Source organism: Stomoxys calcitrans, chromosome 4, assembly GCF_963082655.1.
Source record: "Stomoxys calcitrans chromosome 4, idStoCalc2.1, whole genome shotgun sequence".
NCBI lineage: Eukaryota > Metazoa > Arthropoda > Insecta > Diptera > Muscidae > Stomoxys > Stomoxys calcitrans.
Genome location: NC_081555.1, coordinates 130,549,030 through 130,567,227, shown reverse-complemented (window position 1 = coordinate 130,567,227; position 18,198 = coordinate 130,549,030). Strand labels below are relative to the sequence as shown.

Below are 18,198 nucleotides of genomic sequence, written 5' to 3'. Positions count from 1 at the left end.
TTTTTCCATTCTTTGTTAGCCTTCTGGTTATTTGGGTTCCCTGCATTGTGAGGCTATTACTTTCATTATAGCACTACTTGAGCGGTGGAGTTCATGAATTTTTCCAATTAAATTTCCTATTCAAAGAGAGTTTTAATTTTTAATATAACCTCACCTTGTGCAATGCTCTGCCACAAGAATGAATTGCTACTATGAGCGAGAGGGAAACAAGAACAAAAATATTAAAATTATTAACAAAGAACTGTGAACAAACGAAATTTCCTTTGTATTGTAGTAGAGCAAGGGACGATTCATAAATTCTATGTTGCAAAACCCAGACATTCCTCTGAAGAGATTAAAGGTCAGTTATTGTTGTATGTGCACGAGTAAGCTGCAGGCTTAGGTTACAATGGCACTGGCAAATTGAACCACTCTTTCTTTCAGCTGAACTCATGGGATGAGAAAAATAGCCTAAATTAATGAGAGCTCTAAGTAAAGTAGCTAGACTTTACCGAAGTTGCTTTCCTTGTTTTTCTTCCTATTCAAATGACTTTTGTCATCATAGGAGCCTTACACGAGCCAGAATGTTGTAGACGACAACGATACAGTAATATACCATTTTTTAGCTGAAGGGTGGGATTACAATCCTCTATCTGGAACCATTTCTCTTTGGTCACACTTTGGGTTCTATCTCTAAGAATATTATTTCAGTTTGCTAGATAGACACCAACAGGTTGTAGTTCGTTTTGAGTGTTCAGTATCTGATCTTCTTGCAATATGGACTTTTTTAACAATAATTTTCAACGTATTTCGACTTTCTGATTTTGGAACGCTTCTACCAATCTTCACATTACACGTTAAAACGAGGGTGTTTTTTTTTTTTTTTTTTTGGTTAAATGAAGTCGTTCATGCATAAGTGTTGAATAACAATTCGATTGTTTTCAACGCGACGATTTACTAGCTCATAAAACGTCTGGGATCCCTTTGAAAGCATTCCTCATGTGCTTATGAAATTGGCTTCGTCACATTAACGATTGTGATTTTCTTATTGAACTTCAAAGTAATTAAAAATAAATACAATAACAACTTCATAAGTTCGGCCAGGCCGAATACGATATCCCCTTCATCATGGATCGCATTTGTCAAGTTCTATGCCCAGTATCTCTTTATAAGCAAACAAGGGATAATGGATTACAACTGCCATGTTATTGGAGTTATATCAGGTTATAGACCGATTAGGACCATAATTGATTTGGATGTTGAAGACCGTAAAAGAAGTCAGTGTGCAAAATGTCAGCCTAATTGGATAACAATTGCGCCCTATAGGGGCTCGAGAAATAAAAATCGGGAGATCGATTATGTACCGATTCGGATCGTACTTGGCACAGTTGTTGGAAGTCATAACAGAACACTATTCGCAAAATTTCAGCCAAATCGGACAAAAATTGCAGCTTGTAAGGGCTCAAGAAGTCAAATCAAGAGATCGGATTAGGTGTTTGACCGATTTGGATTAGGATTAGTTGTTTGACCGATTTGGACCATACTGTTTACAGTTGTTGGAAGTCAACACAGAACACTATGTGCAAAATTTCAGCCAAATCGGACAAAAATTGCGGCTTGTAAGCGCTCCGGAAATTAATCCGGGAGATCGGTTCACTTGGCACAGTTGTTGGAAGTCATTACAGAACACTATATGAAAAATTTCAGCCAAATCGGACAAAAATTGCGATTTCGAGGGGCTCAAAAAGTCAAATCGGGGGATCGATTTATATGGGAGCTATATCCTAATCTGAACCGATATGGCCCATTTGCAATCCCCAATGACCTACATAAATATTATGTATCTGTGCAAAATTTCAAGCGGCAAGCATTACGCGTTCGACCGCTATCGCGATTTCGACGGCGGACGGACGAGCGGACGGACATGGCTAGATCGACTCAGAATGTTGAGACAATCAAGCATATATTTATATACCTTATGGGATCTTAGATGAATATTTGGAGGTGTTATAAATGGAATGACCATATTAATATACCCCCATCTAACCACCAGGTTGGAGCATTGGTTTTTAACTGGCCTCGACATAAGGTATAACAGCTCTCTTTACGATTAATTAATAACCCAATCAGCCTGACTCAGATATTCCTGACTCACCGATTTTACTGAAATTTTTGCACAGTGATCTTTTCGACGACCTCTAACATGTGTGCTAAATATGGTCTTAATCGGTTCATAATCTTAAGCAGCTCCCATATAAGTCGATCTCCCGATAAGTTTTTCTAAACATCGATGAATTTTTTTTAACATCTAGATGGCGTAATTCTTATCCGTTTAGGCTGAAATTTCGCACATTGACTTTTGCTACGACCATAAATAAACGCACCAAATATAGTCTGAATCGGTCGATTACCTTATATTGCTCCCATAAAAAACCGATCTTCCGATTTTATTTCTTGAGTCCCTATATAGGGCAATTCTTATCTGATTCGGTTGAAATTTTGCACTATATTTCTGTATAGCACAAATCGGTTCGTAACCTTTATAGCTCTAATAATATAGCAATTGTTATCTATTATCCTCTTTTGCCTAAAATGAGATACTGATCAAGGAAATTGACAAATTCGGTTTCGGCCCGCACGAACTTAGATCGTTTTTATAGCCACCACCATAGAATATATTGGATTGCCCAAAAAGTAATTGCGGAATTTTCATATAGTCGGCATTGACAAATTTTTTCACAGCTTGTCACTCTGTAATTGCATTCTTTCTTCTGTTAGTTATCAGATGTTATTTTTAGCTTGCTTTAGAAAAAAGTGTAAAAAAGTATATTTGATTAAAGTTCATTCTAAGTTTTATTAAAAATGCATTTACTTTCTTTTAAAAAATCCGCAATTACTTTTTGGGCAACCCAATATGTGGTATACTCATATTTATTTAGTCATTCCGTTTGAAACACTTGGAAATATGCATTTCCGACCCGTCGTTAAATTCTAAGACGATTTAACGATGTCCGTGTGTCCGTCGGTTGTAATCACGTTAGAGTCCTAAAAAATTAAGATATTGAGTTGAAATTTTGCACAGACTAGTATTTATTCTTCACGCAGGTTAGATTTAGATTTAGATTTAAGCGCGTAAAAGCCGAATTTCTTTACGTAACAGGCGCATTTATTAGCCCATTAAATCCGCAATTATTATCCGATTTCGCTTATATTCGAAATTATGAGTTGATTAAAGCTTCCCGATATCCGACTCAAATACGGTTCAGATCGGTCTTGAACAAAAGCTGCATTTATAGGTAACGCGAGAACGTCGAGTATGAACATCTCTACGGACAGTAAATATGCCATAGAGCAATAACAACCAGGGCGGTAAAGTCACGAACAGTCTTGGAATGTAAGATGGAGATTAATGCCTTCTTTAAATTTAGTGTCTTCAAATTTAGTGTCGTAATCCTATAAAAAGCGAATTTGTGGCCCGATTTCGCTGAAACTGTGACTTGTACAAGAGTTCTCGGGACCTGAATCAAATATGATCCAGAACAGCCCACTTTTGCATATTACTACGGATATGGTAGTGCAGTTGTTATTAAAGAGGATAATTAATTTACGTACCAAATTCACTTACATTTTTTACGGTATATGTTCCAAACATCTGCGCAATAACGCTAATTCAGCAATGCTTAAGCAACGTTATTAAGGACGCTGAAACAAATGAAAAGCAGTAAAAACGTTACCGGCAATAAACAAACAAAGGTTAAACCCATATCCATATGAAAAGGATAAGTTGAGGGTCAAACACGTATGAACTGCTTTTGCTGGGATTTGTAAAATAAAATCTTTCAGATTATGTTGTAAAACATAATCGCTATAATTTTCCTGCAATGGAAAAGGAAAGCAAGAGATAACCACATAAACCAACCACTGTGGAACTCATTTCGTCTTTGGTTAGAAGACCTTTCTACCCTTCAAGTGTAATGTAAGTATTTTGTACTTATATCGTATTTATTGCTGGACAACCCTTATATCGTATATTATTACATGCTGGACAAACCTGTCCCCTAGCTGTTTCTTTCCCAATGCATGCGTTTGTGTAATGTCAAATTTTTTGTCTACACAATTACACTACCCCCATGGCATACACATGATTCTGTGCAACCCTTGAAAGTTGTATTGATGGCTTCGAACGCTAGACAATAGCACCGGCACCGGCTGTAGCTGTTGCTCCGTGCGCCCAGGTTCGAATCTTGGCCGAGTTCTGCTGAATTTTTCATTTTGAGGTTTTGCCTGTTCTGGCCTGGCGAAGATCATTTTAATTTCACAATTTTCGTTTATTTCTTTCGGGAAGAGCTTACTTAGATTTTTCTGTAATGGAAAAGGAAAGCCAGCAATAAACACACACACACCAACCACTATTGGAAGCGTTTCGTCTTTGGTTAGAAGACCTTTCAACCATATAAGGTGTGAAGGCCTCAAGGATCGTACGTTGGTATGTTGTACTCATATCGTATTTATCACGAAATCGCCTCTAAGCTATAAATGCCACATTACCCACGCCCGGCAACCCTATACGCTAGCTGTTTCTTCCCCAATACATGTGTCTATGTAATGACATATTTTTGTCTACACAATTACACTACTCCTATGGCATACACATGATTCTGTGCACCCTTTTGTTTGTTACATTTTTGATAAATTAAAAATGTTTAATGTTTTTTTTTTTTTCTTTAAGCAAATCCATTTTTTGAAATAGCTAAAAAATCCTCTTAGGTCTGTTTTTATGCCCTACACCACAACTTTGCAACAGGGTATTATAATTTTGTGCTTTGTTGGCAACGCTAATAAGAAGTAGTAGTTGATAAGTATGCCGATCGGCTTAGAATTACTAACTGATTCGATTTAAATATGTCCATCTGTCTGATCATGCATCTTGTAATCAAGGTGGAGGTTGCATTTGTTATTCGATTGTGATAAAATTTTGTTCAAGACACTTTTTTGCTCCTATAACGCTATTACTTTTGGAAGAAATCGGTCCAGATTTAGATATAGCTACCATAATTTTTAATCCGATAAGAGCTTTATTGGCTATAGTGACCACAATTATGCTACGATCTTTACAAAAAAAAAAACAAGCAAGTTAAAGCGTGCTAAGTTCGGGAGAGCCGAATCTTGGGAACCAACCACCATGGATTCTGCTAAAATTTTATACAAAATAAGTTTGGTTGAAGGGCATAATTGTATGGTTTTTTGGACAGTATTTGGCACAGTTGGAAGTCTTAACAGAACAAATCATCCAAATCGGACAAAAATTGCGTCTTGTAAGGATTCAAGAAGTCAAATCGGGAGATCGGTTTATATGGGAGCTATATCAGGTTAAGATAGATTTAGACCGTACTTGGCACAGTTGTTGGAAGTAGTAGTGCTAAATTTCAGCCAAATCGGACAAAAATTGTGGCTTCCAGGGGCTCAAGAATTCAAATCGGGCGATCGGCTTATATGGGAGCTATATCAACTTATAGATAGATTTAGATCGTACTTGGCACAGTTGTTGGAAGTAAAAGCAGAACACTAAATGCTAAATTTCAGCCAAATCGGACAAAAATTGTGGATTCCAAGGGATCAAGAAGTCAAATCGGGCGATTGGTTTATATGGGAACTATATCAGGTCCTTGACCGATTTGGACCGTACTAAACACATTAGTTGAAAGTCATTATAGAACACGAAGTGCAAAATTTCAGCCAAATTGGACAAAAATTGCGGCTTCCAGGGGTTCGAGAAGTCAAATCGGGAGATCGGTTTATATGGGAGCTTTATCAGGTTATAAACCGATTCGGACCGGACTTGATACAGATGTTGAAAGTCATAACAAAACACCACATAAAAAATTTCAGCCACATCGGACAAAAATTGTGGATTCCAAGGGTTCAAGAAGTCAAATCGGGCGATTGGTTTATACGGGAAGTATATCAGGTTCTTGACCAATTTGGATCGTACTAAACACATTAGTTGAAAGTCATAACAGAACACTACATGCAAAATTTCAGCCAAATTGGATAATAATAGCGGCTTCCAGGGGCTCAAGAGGTCATATCGGGAGATCGGTTTATATGGGAGCTATATCAGATTATAGACCGATTCGGATCGTACTCGGTATAGTTGTTGAAAGTCATAACAAAACACCATACGCCAAACTTCAACCAAATCGGACAAAAATTGCGGCTTCCAGGAGCTCGAGAAGTCAAATCGGGAGATCAGTTTATATGGGAGCTATATCTAAATTGAAACCGATATGGCCCATTTGCAATCCCCAACGACCTACATTAATATTAAGTACCTGTGAAAAATTTCAAGCGGCTAGCTTTACGCGTTCGACCGCTATCTTGATTTCGCCAGACGGACGGACGGGCGGACATGGCGAGTTCGAATTAAAATTTCGAGACGATCAGGAATAAATATTCTTTATGGGGTCTTAGACGAATATTTCGAGGTGTTACAAACGGAATGACTAGATTAGTATAACCCCATCCTATGGTGGTGGGTATAAAAATCTTCACTTCATTGTTAAAAATTAAGTTTTTACTGCCGAGTGCATTTAGGGTGACATTTCTTGACTTCAACGTGTTTTCTGTAGAAATTAAAATCGTTCACATTTCTTTAGAAACAAAATCTTTTTTATAAACAAATTTAATAGCCGAGTTTTGATGGATTGCTTACAAAGAGTATGTTTTTTTCCATTTGAGTGACACAAAAGGTTCCATTGTTTTGAATCGACTATTAAATTTTTATTTTATAATTTTCTCTTCTCCACTCCTTTTGAACCTAAGTGCAACTATCTCAAAAAATTGGTTGTTTCTCTTTCACTTTCTCTGTATTTTGAACTAAAAACATGACGAACGCTTTCCAACACTCTCAGAAGCCACTGAGGGATAACAGTGTGTACACCAAAGCATAACAGACAACAATATCAACAAGTTGTTTGATAAAAATACTTCTGTCTAGATTTCATTAGGGACGCTTATGAAAGCAACTGGTAAGCTTCGTTTCAATCAACAATACAACATCAAACAGGTTGTAAATGAGCTTGCGACAACATTCAAGTTTGAAAGAGGCATAAAACCCAAAAATTTTCTCTTAACATAGAAACCAATGGCAGCTTTAACAAGTTGTGAGCGCATAAATGTTTCGTTTTCATCATGCAACTCTTGTAAGTGGTGAAGGTTGGATGAAGGATTGTATGTACCAGCAATCAGCAGTAGTCAACATGCACATACCGGCATGCCGAGTAGCGTTTGCCGCAGTCGATGATTTTCCAGCAACATGAGACAATTTCCCAAACTCAAAGCCCTCATTATCTTTAGTCGCTCTCCGAGTGTAAACGTGTACGGTTTTCTAAAAGCGTCTTGGGGGATATTTCGTTTGTAATTTATAAAAATGTTTGCCCAAAAACTATTTTTCGCTTAAAAAATTCTTTAATCATCCAAAATAAGAAAAAAATCTATAAATACATTAAAGATAAGTTAAATATATTAAAGAAGAGTGTCACAAATAAATTCAACAAAAACTTGTCAAAAAAAAAAATGCCAGCAAAATCTCCTGGCTAGGAAAACCAGCTGCAAATTTCCAAATCACAATGAAAAACGACGATGTAAAGAAAGCCATGCAGGCCGACAATTATTATCGCCGGCTTCACGGTGAACGGCCGGCCGTTGTTATTTATCGAGAGCACCCATTCTGCAATAAGGGTTGTGTGTCACATTTTCTACATGAAATTGTTTGAATAAAACAGAGAGTTTTTCAATAAACCCCAAATTACTTTGCCTGTGGCTTTCTATTGGCGGACAATCAAATGTAAACCATGGAAAATTTTAAAAGATGTATCATATTAACGATGAAATTCCAAGGGAAAATATGTAAGTTTTTACTCTTTAATAAAAATTAAAAATGTAAAAACGTGATAAGTTCGGCCGGCCCATATCTTTTATATACCTTCCACATAGATAGGATTTTTCAAGTTATTTGCCCGATAATTCTTTATAGGCAAAGAAAGGATAATGAATAATAATTGCTATGCTATTGAAGCTAAACCAAGCTAACCGTTTGGGGCCATACTTGGTTTGCTGTTGAAGACCAAAGTGAAAGTCATTATACAAAATTTCCACCAGGTGGGATAAGAAGTGTGGCTCAAGAAATAAAATCCGGAGATTTGTTTATATGGGTGCTATATCAGGTTATAAACCGATTCGGACCATATTTAACACGTGTATGATTTTAATAGAAGAACTCGTTGTGTAAAATTTCAGCCAAAGCGGATAGGAATTATGCCTTCCAGAAATCGGATCATATTTGGAAATAGCTGTCATATAGACCGATCTGCCGATTAAAAGTTTTAAGCCCATAAAAGCTTTACTTATTACCCTATTCTGCTGAAATTTGAAAAAGTTAGTTATTTTAAGGCTCCCGACATTCGACTCAAATATAGTTCAGATGGGAACATATTGCGATATAGCTGTCATATAGACCGATCTGGTGATAAGGGGTCTGAAGCCCATAAAAGCTTTATTTATAACCCGCTGAAATTTGAAACCGTCAGTTGTTTTAAGCCTCCTGACATTCGACTCAAATATAGTTCAGATCGGATGATATTTGGATATAGCTGCCATATAGACCGATCTGCGGATAAAGGTTCTGAAGCCCATAAATGCCTAATTTATTACCCGATTTCGTTGAAATTCGAAACAGTGAGTTAGTTTAAGGCTCCCGACATTTTACCCAAATATGGTTAAGATCGGACTATATTTAGATACAGCTGTCATATAGACCGATCAACCGATAAAGGGTCTGAAACCCATAACTACTTTATTTATAATCCGATGGCGCTGAAATTTTAAATAGTGAGTAGTTCTAAGCCTCCCGGCATCCGACCTAAATATGGTTCACAACGGCCTATATTTAGATACAGCTGTCATATAGACCGATCTGCCGGTTAAGGGTTTGAGCCCATAAAAGCTTTATTTATTACCCGATTCCGCTGAAATTTAAAACGGTGAGTTATTTTAAGCCTCCCGACATTCGACTCAAATATAGTTCAGATCGGACTATGGACTATGGATATCGCTGCCATATTGACCGATCTGCTGATAAAAGGTCTGAAGCCCATAAAAGCTTTATTTCTTACCCGATTCCGCTGAAATTTAAAACGGTGACTTGTTTTGAGCCTCGCGACATTCGACCCAAATACGGTCCAGATCTACTGATTAAGGGTCTGGAACCCATAAAATCTGCATTTTTTACCCAATGTCGCTAAAATTTTAAACCGTGAGTTTTGTTAAGCCTCCTTACATCCGACCTAAATATGGTTCAGATCGGAATATATTTAGATATAATTGCCATATAGACCTATGTGCCGGTTAAGGGTCTGAGCCCATATAAGCTTTATTTATTACCCGATTTCGCTGAAATTTTAAACAGTAAGTTGTTTTAAGTCTCCCGCCATATGATCCAGATATTGAAAATATCGGACGATATTTAGATATAGCTGTCATATAGACCAATATGCCGATTATGGGGCTGAAGCCTATAAAAGCTTTACTTATTACCCGATTTCGTTGAATTTGAAATGTTGAGTTGCTTTAAGCCTCACGACATCCGACCCAAATATTAATCAGGTCGGACTACACAGATATCGCCGCCATATAGACCGATCTTCTGATTTCGGGTCCAATTTAATCCCAAACAAAATCGGATTTCTTGCCTGATTTCGGGACCTGAATAAAATATGATATGTTCTGTTAAATAAGTTCTGTTTGAGGGTGCAGTGGGCCCCAGGGTCTTTGTCCTAAAAATGAATATCAATATGTCGAAAATCGATCAATTTCCACTCTAAATAGATTTTATATAATGGGGAGGTATTTTGGGGTGGGGCGGCTCAACAAAGACATGGCTCTTGAAATGGTTGTAAATTCGTTTTTTTTTCTCTCAATCACCTTTCGTTTGAGCTCTATATTGTCGCGATTGGTTTGTATATTCACTTGGCGGGTTTTGAGCGGCCCTCGATGCACCCCAAGAATAGAAACCATGTTTTTGGTGACTGCGAACGAATCATATTACCACTCTCCGAGAAGTGCTTTAAGGGAAGGAATGGCACCTCAGACATTTCGTCTCACATAGGGATATCAAATTCGTGCTCCTTTTAATTAGAGCCCCTTATTGCCATGGTCGGTAAATATGAACCGTTTGGAGGGTGTTTTGGGCCTGGGGCCGGTACCAGCACATTGCCCAGAAAATAGATATCAAATTCGTTCTTTACTCCCAAATACCTTTGATATGAGCCCCATATTGCCATAGTCGGAAATGAAGTTCAGTATAGGCGTTGCTTTAGGACATATCCCAAACATTTGGCTCCAAAATTGGTTATCAAATTCATGATCTACTCTCAAATACCTTTCATTTCAGTCCCATATTGTCATAATGGGTCAATTAACTTCTATGAAGTATTTTTATGTGGAAAAGCGCGATCTAAACTTGAACGGAAATTTAATGTCATATTCGTAATTAATTTCCCTTTCATTTAAGTCCCATATAGCCATGGTCGGCTTATATGCCCATTTGGGGGTATTTAAGGTGGGGCGATATCGGTTTAGCAGTTTCTAATGACCAAACATAGGGGTGGGGTGACCCTCTATACTTCGAACTGATTTTGTAAGCCTGATTCGAAACTCCTCCCGAATAACTTTCTTTTGAGCCCCATATTGACATGAATGTCATATATGTCTGTTTGGGGGAGTTTTGGGTTTGGGGCTGCCCGATGGATAATTAATTAATTTTAATACCATATTCGTATTCTACTCTCCAATATCTTTAATTTGATACCCATATTGTCCCGAACGGTCCAATTTTGATTTTGGGTGGTGTTCTTGGGTAACTCCCCCGTCCGCCACCTTCCGGTAGCAATAAATTATAAAGCCTATTGCTCCTTCCTGACTATATTCGCAATCTACTACCGAATACCTTTCATTTGAGTCCGATGTTGTCATGCTCGTCTAATAAACCTATTTTATGGGGTTTTAGGCGGGTTAGGGCGGCCCCCCAGTTACTTGGACCCGATTTTTAATATGAAATTCGTTCTCTACTCCTGAATACCTTGCATGTGTGTCCTATATTGTCCCGATCGGTACATTTTTAGTTTAGGGTAGTACTTTTGGGGAAGGGGGGAGGGTCCGCCCCCCTTCCGATATCAACAAATTATATAGCCAATGTTTCCTTCCGGACCAACCTAAACAATCTGCGAAAATTTGAGCCGCTTTTGTATCTATACGGAACAAAAAACTAAATCGACAAACAAACACAAATTAATTTTTATACCCACCACCGATGGATTGAGCTATATTCATTTTGTCATTCTGTTTGCAACATATCGAAATATTCATTTCCGACCCTATAAAGTATATATATTCCTTATATATACTTTATAGGGTCGTATATATATTAAAAATCTAAGGCGATCTAGACATGTCCGCCCGTCTGTCCGTCTGACTGTTGAAATAACGCTACAGTCTTTATAAATAGAGATATATTGAGCTGAAATTTTGCATAGATCCTTTTTTTTTGCCATAAGCAGGTTAAATTCGAAGATGGGCTATATCGGACTTTATCTTGATATAGCCCCCATTTAGACAGATCGGCCGATTTAGGGTCTTAGGCCCATAAAAGCCACATTTATTATCCGATTTTGATGAAATTTGGGACAGCGAGTTGTGTTGGATCCTTCGACATCCTTCGTCAATTTGACTCAGATCGGTTAAGATTTGGATATAGCTGCCATATAGACCGAACCCCCGATTAAGGGTCTTAGGCCCATAAAAAGTCACATTTATTATCCGATTTTGCTGAAAATTAAGACAGTGAGTTGTGTTAGGCCCTTCGATATTCTTCGTTTATTTGGGCCTGATCGGTTCAGATTTGGATATAGCTGCCATATAGACCGATCTTCCGATTTAGGGTCTAAGGCCCATAAAAGCCACATTTATTATGGGATTTTGCTAAAAATTGAGGCAGTGAGTTGTGTTAGGCCCTTCGACATCCTTCGTCAATTTGGCCCAGATCGGCTCAGATTTGGATATAGCAGCCATATAGACCAATCCTCCGATTTAGGGTCTTAGGCCCATAAAAGCCACATCTATTATCCGATTTTGCTGAAATTTGGGACCGTGAGTTGCCTTAGGCCCATCAACATCCTTCTTCAATTTGGCCCAGATCGGTCCAGATTTGAATATAGCTGCCATATAGACTGGTCTCTCGATTTTAAGTTTTGGGCCTATGACAGGCGCATTTATTGTCCGATGTCGCCAAAATTTAAGACAGTGTGTTAAGCTAAGCCCCTTGACATACTTCTGCAATATGGCACAGATCGGTTCAGATTTGGATATAGCTGCTATATAGACCGATCTCTTGGTTTTAGGCTTTGGGGCCATAGAAGCCACATTAATTATCCGATTTTGCCGAAATTTGGGACAGTGAGTTGTGTTAGGCTCTTCCACATTGTTCTCCAACTGGGCCCAAATCCGTCCAGATTTGGATGTAGCTGCGATATAGACCGATCTCTCGATTTTAGGTTTTGGGCCCATAAAAAGCATATTTATAATCCGATTTCACTGCAATTTGACAAAGTGACTTATGTTAGGCATACTTTTCGACATCTGTGTCGTATATGGTTCAGATCGGTTTATTTTAAGATATAGCTACTTACAAGAACATTTTGTTATATACAATTGAACAATGATTAGTACTTATTGTAAATCGGAACATATTTCGATATAACTGATATGGGACATAAGGTATGCAATTTTCACCGGACTTTGATGAGAGGTGGGAAAAATTACCCTGGAAAGCACTACATCCTACTATGGACGTCTAGTCAGCGTGGGTAATTGTTAACTAATCGCCATAATATTGTATTTAGCCTATTGGAATCAAAAGGAAAAAATGGAGAATATGCGTTTCTCTTTTATTCTCCTTTATGACATCGTACAGTCTCATATAAGTATCTCTTGATTAACGGTGTTTTATTTTCAGACACCTTTATTTGAATTCCATATAATCCCAGTTGTTCCAAAAGCTCGTTTGGAAAAGTTTAGAAGCTTGAATAAGTCCCACAATGTCGGCTTGGATGATATTTTGGAGGTAAAGTGCCTTCAACGGCTTCAACACTAAATTTGATGCCTAATTGGCGTAAACGAGAAGCAGATGTAGGGAGAGTTTTTCTTTCTTTAGTTCAAGAGCTTTGGCACAATTCCTGTGAAAGACTTAGAACTTCTACATACCATTTCACCCCCCATTCTGGGAGTTTGGCCTTCTGCATATGTATTTCTAATGAATGCGTGCGTGTTTGTGGTTCTTAGTGAGTCCTGTCTGGAACAGAAGCACAACCATTAGGATTCTTTGTTCTGGATCGCTTTGTTGTTTTATGGGTTTGGGTTTTTATGCAAATGGTCTGAGAACGTTGGGGAGTGTTTCTTTCATTATTATTTCTGTTCCCATCATCTATGAATATCTACAACTTCGGTGCGAGTATCTTTTTAGCTCTGCATATCTGTATTGGCAGTTTGAAAATGGCATGTCTAACTCATCATCTTTACTGACCATTAAAGCTCTGGTTTTGTAAAAACTGAGTGCCAATGCCATTTGGGATTAATTTGGTTGGATGGTTGGACTGGCTGGTTGGCATAGTGGCTTTGAGTGGCTGACAGCATACATATACAGTTTTTCTTAGCCATTTTTCTTTTTGTTTTATAAGCCCATTCATCAAGCAAACTCCTTCCGCCTGTAGCCTTGTGTGATGATGACCATCAGCATCATCATGTTTCTAATTTTCCAATGCCAAGTTTACCAATCGACTTTACAACTTGTCTTAGTTAATTAAAGTCTTCAAAATATGTCCTCCACTAGTCATCTGTTGGTGTGTCTATATACTCGTATCTGTCCTTTTAACACAAAACAAAAGCAAATGCTGAATTAAATACAGCAATCATTGAACAACAACAGCAAGAAGAAGAAAACCAAAGTTTGATTACATAATTATCTATGGAACTTATTTTTGCCAGTACTTCTTTATTATTTTTATGCTTCTTCTCCTTCTTCCTTTTCTTCGACTTTAGCAGACTACAACTTTTTAATGGCACTTGATACACAATTGATTAAATTCATTATAAAAGTCGTCTAATGAGAAGAGTGAACATGATTGACAAACTTAAAGATGTCAGATGACAGTGGGTTTACATAAAAGGGGGTTAGAAATTTAACAATTAAGAGCGTGCTAAGTTCGGCCGGGCCGAATCTTATATACCCTCCAACATGGATCGCATCTGTCGAGTTCTTTGCGCAGTATCTCTTTTTAGACAAACAAAGAATATTGAATATGGACGGAGGAGGAGCTATGTCAAGTTATAGACCGATTCGGGGCTCAAGAAGCAAAATCGGGAGATCGGTTTATATGGGGAGCTGTATTAAGTTATACATCGATTCAGACCATATTGCACACGTATGTTGAAGGCCATGAGAGAAGCCGTTGTACAAAATTTGTGCCAAGTCGGATGAGAATTGCCCTCTCTAGAAGCTCAAGAACGCAAGATCCCAGATCGGTTTATATGCCAGCTATATCAGGGTGTGGACCGATTTGGACGATACAGTTGTTATGTTGGACAGTTGTTATAAGTGATATCAAAGCCCTATGTGCAAAATTTCAGTCAAATCGGACGAGAATTGCGCCTTCTAAAAGCTTAAGAAGTCAAGACCCAAGATCGGTTTATATAGCAGCTATATCAGTTTATGGACCGATTTGAACCATACTTCCCACAGTTGTTGGAAGTGATATCAAAAAACTATGTGCAAAATTTCAGTCAAATTGAATGAGAATTGCGCCCTCTAGAGGCTCAAGAAGTCAAGACCCTAGATCGGTTTATATGGCAGCTATATCAGGTTATGAACCGATTTGAACCATACTTTGCACCGTTGTTGGAAGTGATATCAAAAAACTATGTGCAAAATTTCAGTCAAATCGGACGAGAATTGCGCTCTCTAGAGGCTCAAGAAGTCAAGACCCAAGATCGGTTTATATGGCAGCTGTATCAGGTTATGCACCGATTTGAACCATACTTTGCACAGTTGTTGGAAGTTATATCAAAACACTATGTGCAAAATTTCAGTCAAATTGAAATTTGCGCCCTTTAGAGGCTCAAGAAGTCAAGACCCAAGATCGGTTTATATGGCAGCTATATCAGGTTATGGACCGATTTGAACCATACTTCCCACAGTTGTTGGAAGTGATATCAAAGCACCACGTGCAAAATTTCAGTCAAATCGGACGAGAATTGCGCCCTCTAGAGGCTGAAGAAGTCAAGACCCAAGATCGGTTTATATGGCAGCTATATCAAAATATGGACCGATTTGGCCCATTTACAATCCCAACTGACCTACACCTATAAGAAGTATTTGTGCAAAATTTCAAGCGGCTAGCTCTACTCCTTCAAAAGTTAGCTAGTCATTCCATTTGTAAAACCTCTAAATATTGATCTGTAACAGCAAAAAGTAAAGGGTGATTTTTAAAGAGCTATAGAAAAGTTTTTCAAAAAAAAAAAAAAACAAACAAAAAAACATGAAATTCAAAAAAATTCATGAAATCTGTATTTGAATCGATAATATAATGTTTATTTCATTTCAAGCAAATGTTGATCGTGACTCTGTGGCTCAAATGGTCCGCTTAGTTAAATTTTGCCATACCCTTTCCAACATTTCGGACGGTATCTCACGAATTCTTCAATGTTGTTTTTCAATGCCACCGTAGCGCAGAGGTTAGGATGTCCGCCTATGACGCTGAACGTCTGAGTTCGAATCCGGGCGAGACCATAAGAATTATTTTTCAGCGGTGGTTTTCCCCTCCTAATGCTGCCAACAATTGTGAGGTACTATGCCATGTAAAATTTCTCTCCAAAGAGGTGTCGCACTGCGGCACGCCGTTCGGACTCGGCTATAAAAAGGAGGCCCCTTAACATTGAGCTTAAACTAGAATTGGGCTGCACTCATTGATATGTGCGAAGTTTGCCCCTCTTCCTTAATGGAATGTTCATAGGCAAAATTTACATTGTATTTGCATTTTCTTTTTCAATGCCTCCTGGAAGCTTTTCTGAGAACAGCTCGATAGCGTTAATGACGCCGCCAAGATAAAAATGTTTCTCTTAAAAATCTATGTCCAAACTGAAACTTTAGTAGACGACATGGGAGTGAGAGCAGAGACAACTGAGGACATGTTGAGGCTTTAGATAAAATCCCATTTTCCACGGGATACGAAGGGACTCACGGAGACACCGGAATGGAAAGGTTTATAATAACGGGATGTATGGTGAAGGAATCCTTGAGGAGCTTCAAACCATTTAAGTCACCCGGACCTGATGGAATATTCCCGGCGTTACTACTGAAAGTGGCAGACTATTTGACGTCTCGTCTGGCCAAAATTTTCACAGCGTGCCTTGCCTCCTGCCGAAAGCCTGGCAGGAGGCAAAGGTTTATACCCAAGCCCGACAGGGCCAGTTATGGGACCCCAAAGGCCTACAGACCCATAAGCCTTACATCCTTTCTACTGGAAACCACGGAACGTATTGTGGACACCATGATAAAGAGAATGACATCCAGCGAACTGCTGACAGCATGCCTATGTCAAGGGAAGGTCGGTGGAGACTTCCCTGCACGAGGTTGTGCATAAAATAGAAGAATCCTTCTACGCCAAAACGTACACACTGGCGGTATGCATTGACATCGAGGGGGCTTTTAACAATGTGCGGACCGACACACTGATCTAGTCCTTAGACCAGTACCGGGTGGACACGGTCCTTAGAGACTGGACACACCATATGCCAAGGCACAGGTGGATAAATTGTGTGTCCCATGTCATAAATATGAGGGGGAAAGTGGCTCAAGGCACGCCACAGGAGGGCACTTTATCGCCCCCCCTATGGGTGGCCACCATAAATGACCTATTACGGTGCCGAACGTGAAATAAAATGTTCACCGAACTCGCCTGTCAATCAAGAAATCCATTGTTACGCGTGCTGTGTGACATGTGGCACCATCTTGTTGAAGCCGCATGTCTTGCAAGTCAAACTCTTGAATTTTGGGCAAAAAAAAAAGTTGGATATCGTCTCACGATAGCGCTTTTTGAAGAAGTACAGTCCAATGATGCCACCATCCTATAAGCCACACCAAACTGTGACTTTTTCTGGATGCATTGGTAGCTCTTGCAATGCTTCTGGTTGATCTTCACTCCAAAATCAACAATTCTGCTTATTTGCGTACCAATTGAAACAAAATTTAGCTTCGTCGCAGAAGAAGAAGTAGCGCGCGATGAACTTTCTTAACAGAGCACGCATTTTGATAATAAAATTCAATGATTTGCAATCGTTGTTCGCTTGAAAGACGATTCATGGTTAAAGTATGATGTCTGCTGTGTGCTTGTTTGTTGTGTGTAACATGAAGTTGGGACCTGCAGATATTGTATCCCTGCCGAACCTGCTGGTTCGGGTGGATTTACGGTACTGTATCATTGACCACCTGCAGAGTTTCTCTTTGTAATATTGTCACACCTGTTTGAATATGTTGGGATAACTTTTAGTCCAGGTTGAATCCGAAGCCATTGCATTCCCCTAGGAAACCATGGCGCCCTAGGGCAGCATGATTTCCCACGTGAATGCACCGACCCTAGATTCAACCCTTTAGCTCCCGCATCGCTACAAGATTGTTATCCCACGCGAGGGAACTTCCCCAAGGTATAGTCGGTTTTATCATAAATAGCAGCGCAGTACCTTTTTGCAGAAAGCGGCTCAGGCTATGTGTAATCTAAACTGCATGGAACATTAGTCATGCTATCAAGATAACACAGTGTCGGTAGCCAAAACAGGACCAAAGAGAAAGATCCCTTAGCCTCACAGCAATGATTGCAGAAAATTGTCTAGCCAGACAATTAGCATTAAATTCAGTGCATCAGATGGTATCGTCCTCAGTGCGGCTGTGATACACAAACAAACCATATTTTTAAACCCGGCTGAGTTATAACCTGTATGTGGGCTTTTAAAGCGCCGTCCACCAGACCACAACACCATAAAGCACTTTAGTTCAGACAACTGCAGTATACACTCAGTGCATAACACGCAGTTAAAACACCCAAATTGTGAAGG

The 18,198-nt window shown here is 38.9% G+C and overlaps 2 long non-coding RNA genes across 2 annotated transcripts in view; one reads left to right on the top strand and one right to left on the bottom strand.

The window, feature by feature from the left end:
* Window positions 1-3,604: 3,604 nt before the first annotated feature.
* The window catches only part of LOC131996669 (uncharacterized), a 154,047-nt gene continuing 139,453 nt past the window's right edge, over window positions 3,605-18,198 (bottom strand). Inside the window, exon 3 of the long non-coding RNA XR_009397925.1 lies at window positions 3,605-3,681. This is a non-coding gene — a long non-coding RNA (uncharacterized LOC131996669). The remainder of the gene's footprint in view (window positions 3,682-18,198) is intronic.
* LOC106086469 (uncharacterized) overlaps window positions 7,664-18,198 on the top strand; it is a 104,383-nt gene continuing 93,848 nt past the window's right edge. Inside the window, exon 1 of the long non-coding RNA XR_001221137.2 lies at window positions 7,664-7,887. This is a non-coding gene — a long non-coding RNA (uncharacterized LOC106086469). The remainder of the gene's footprint in view (window positions 7,888-18,198) is intronic.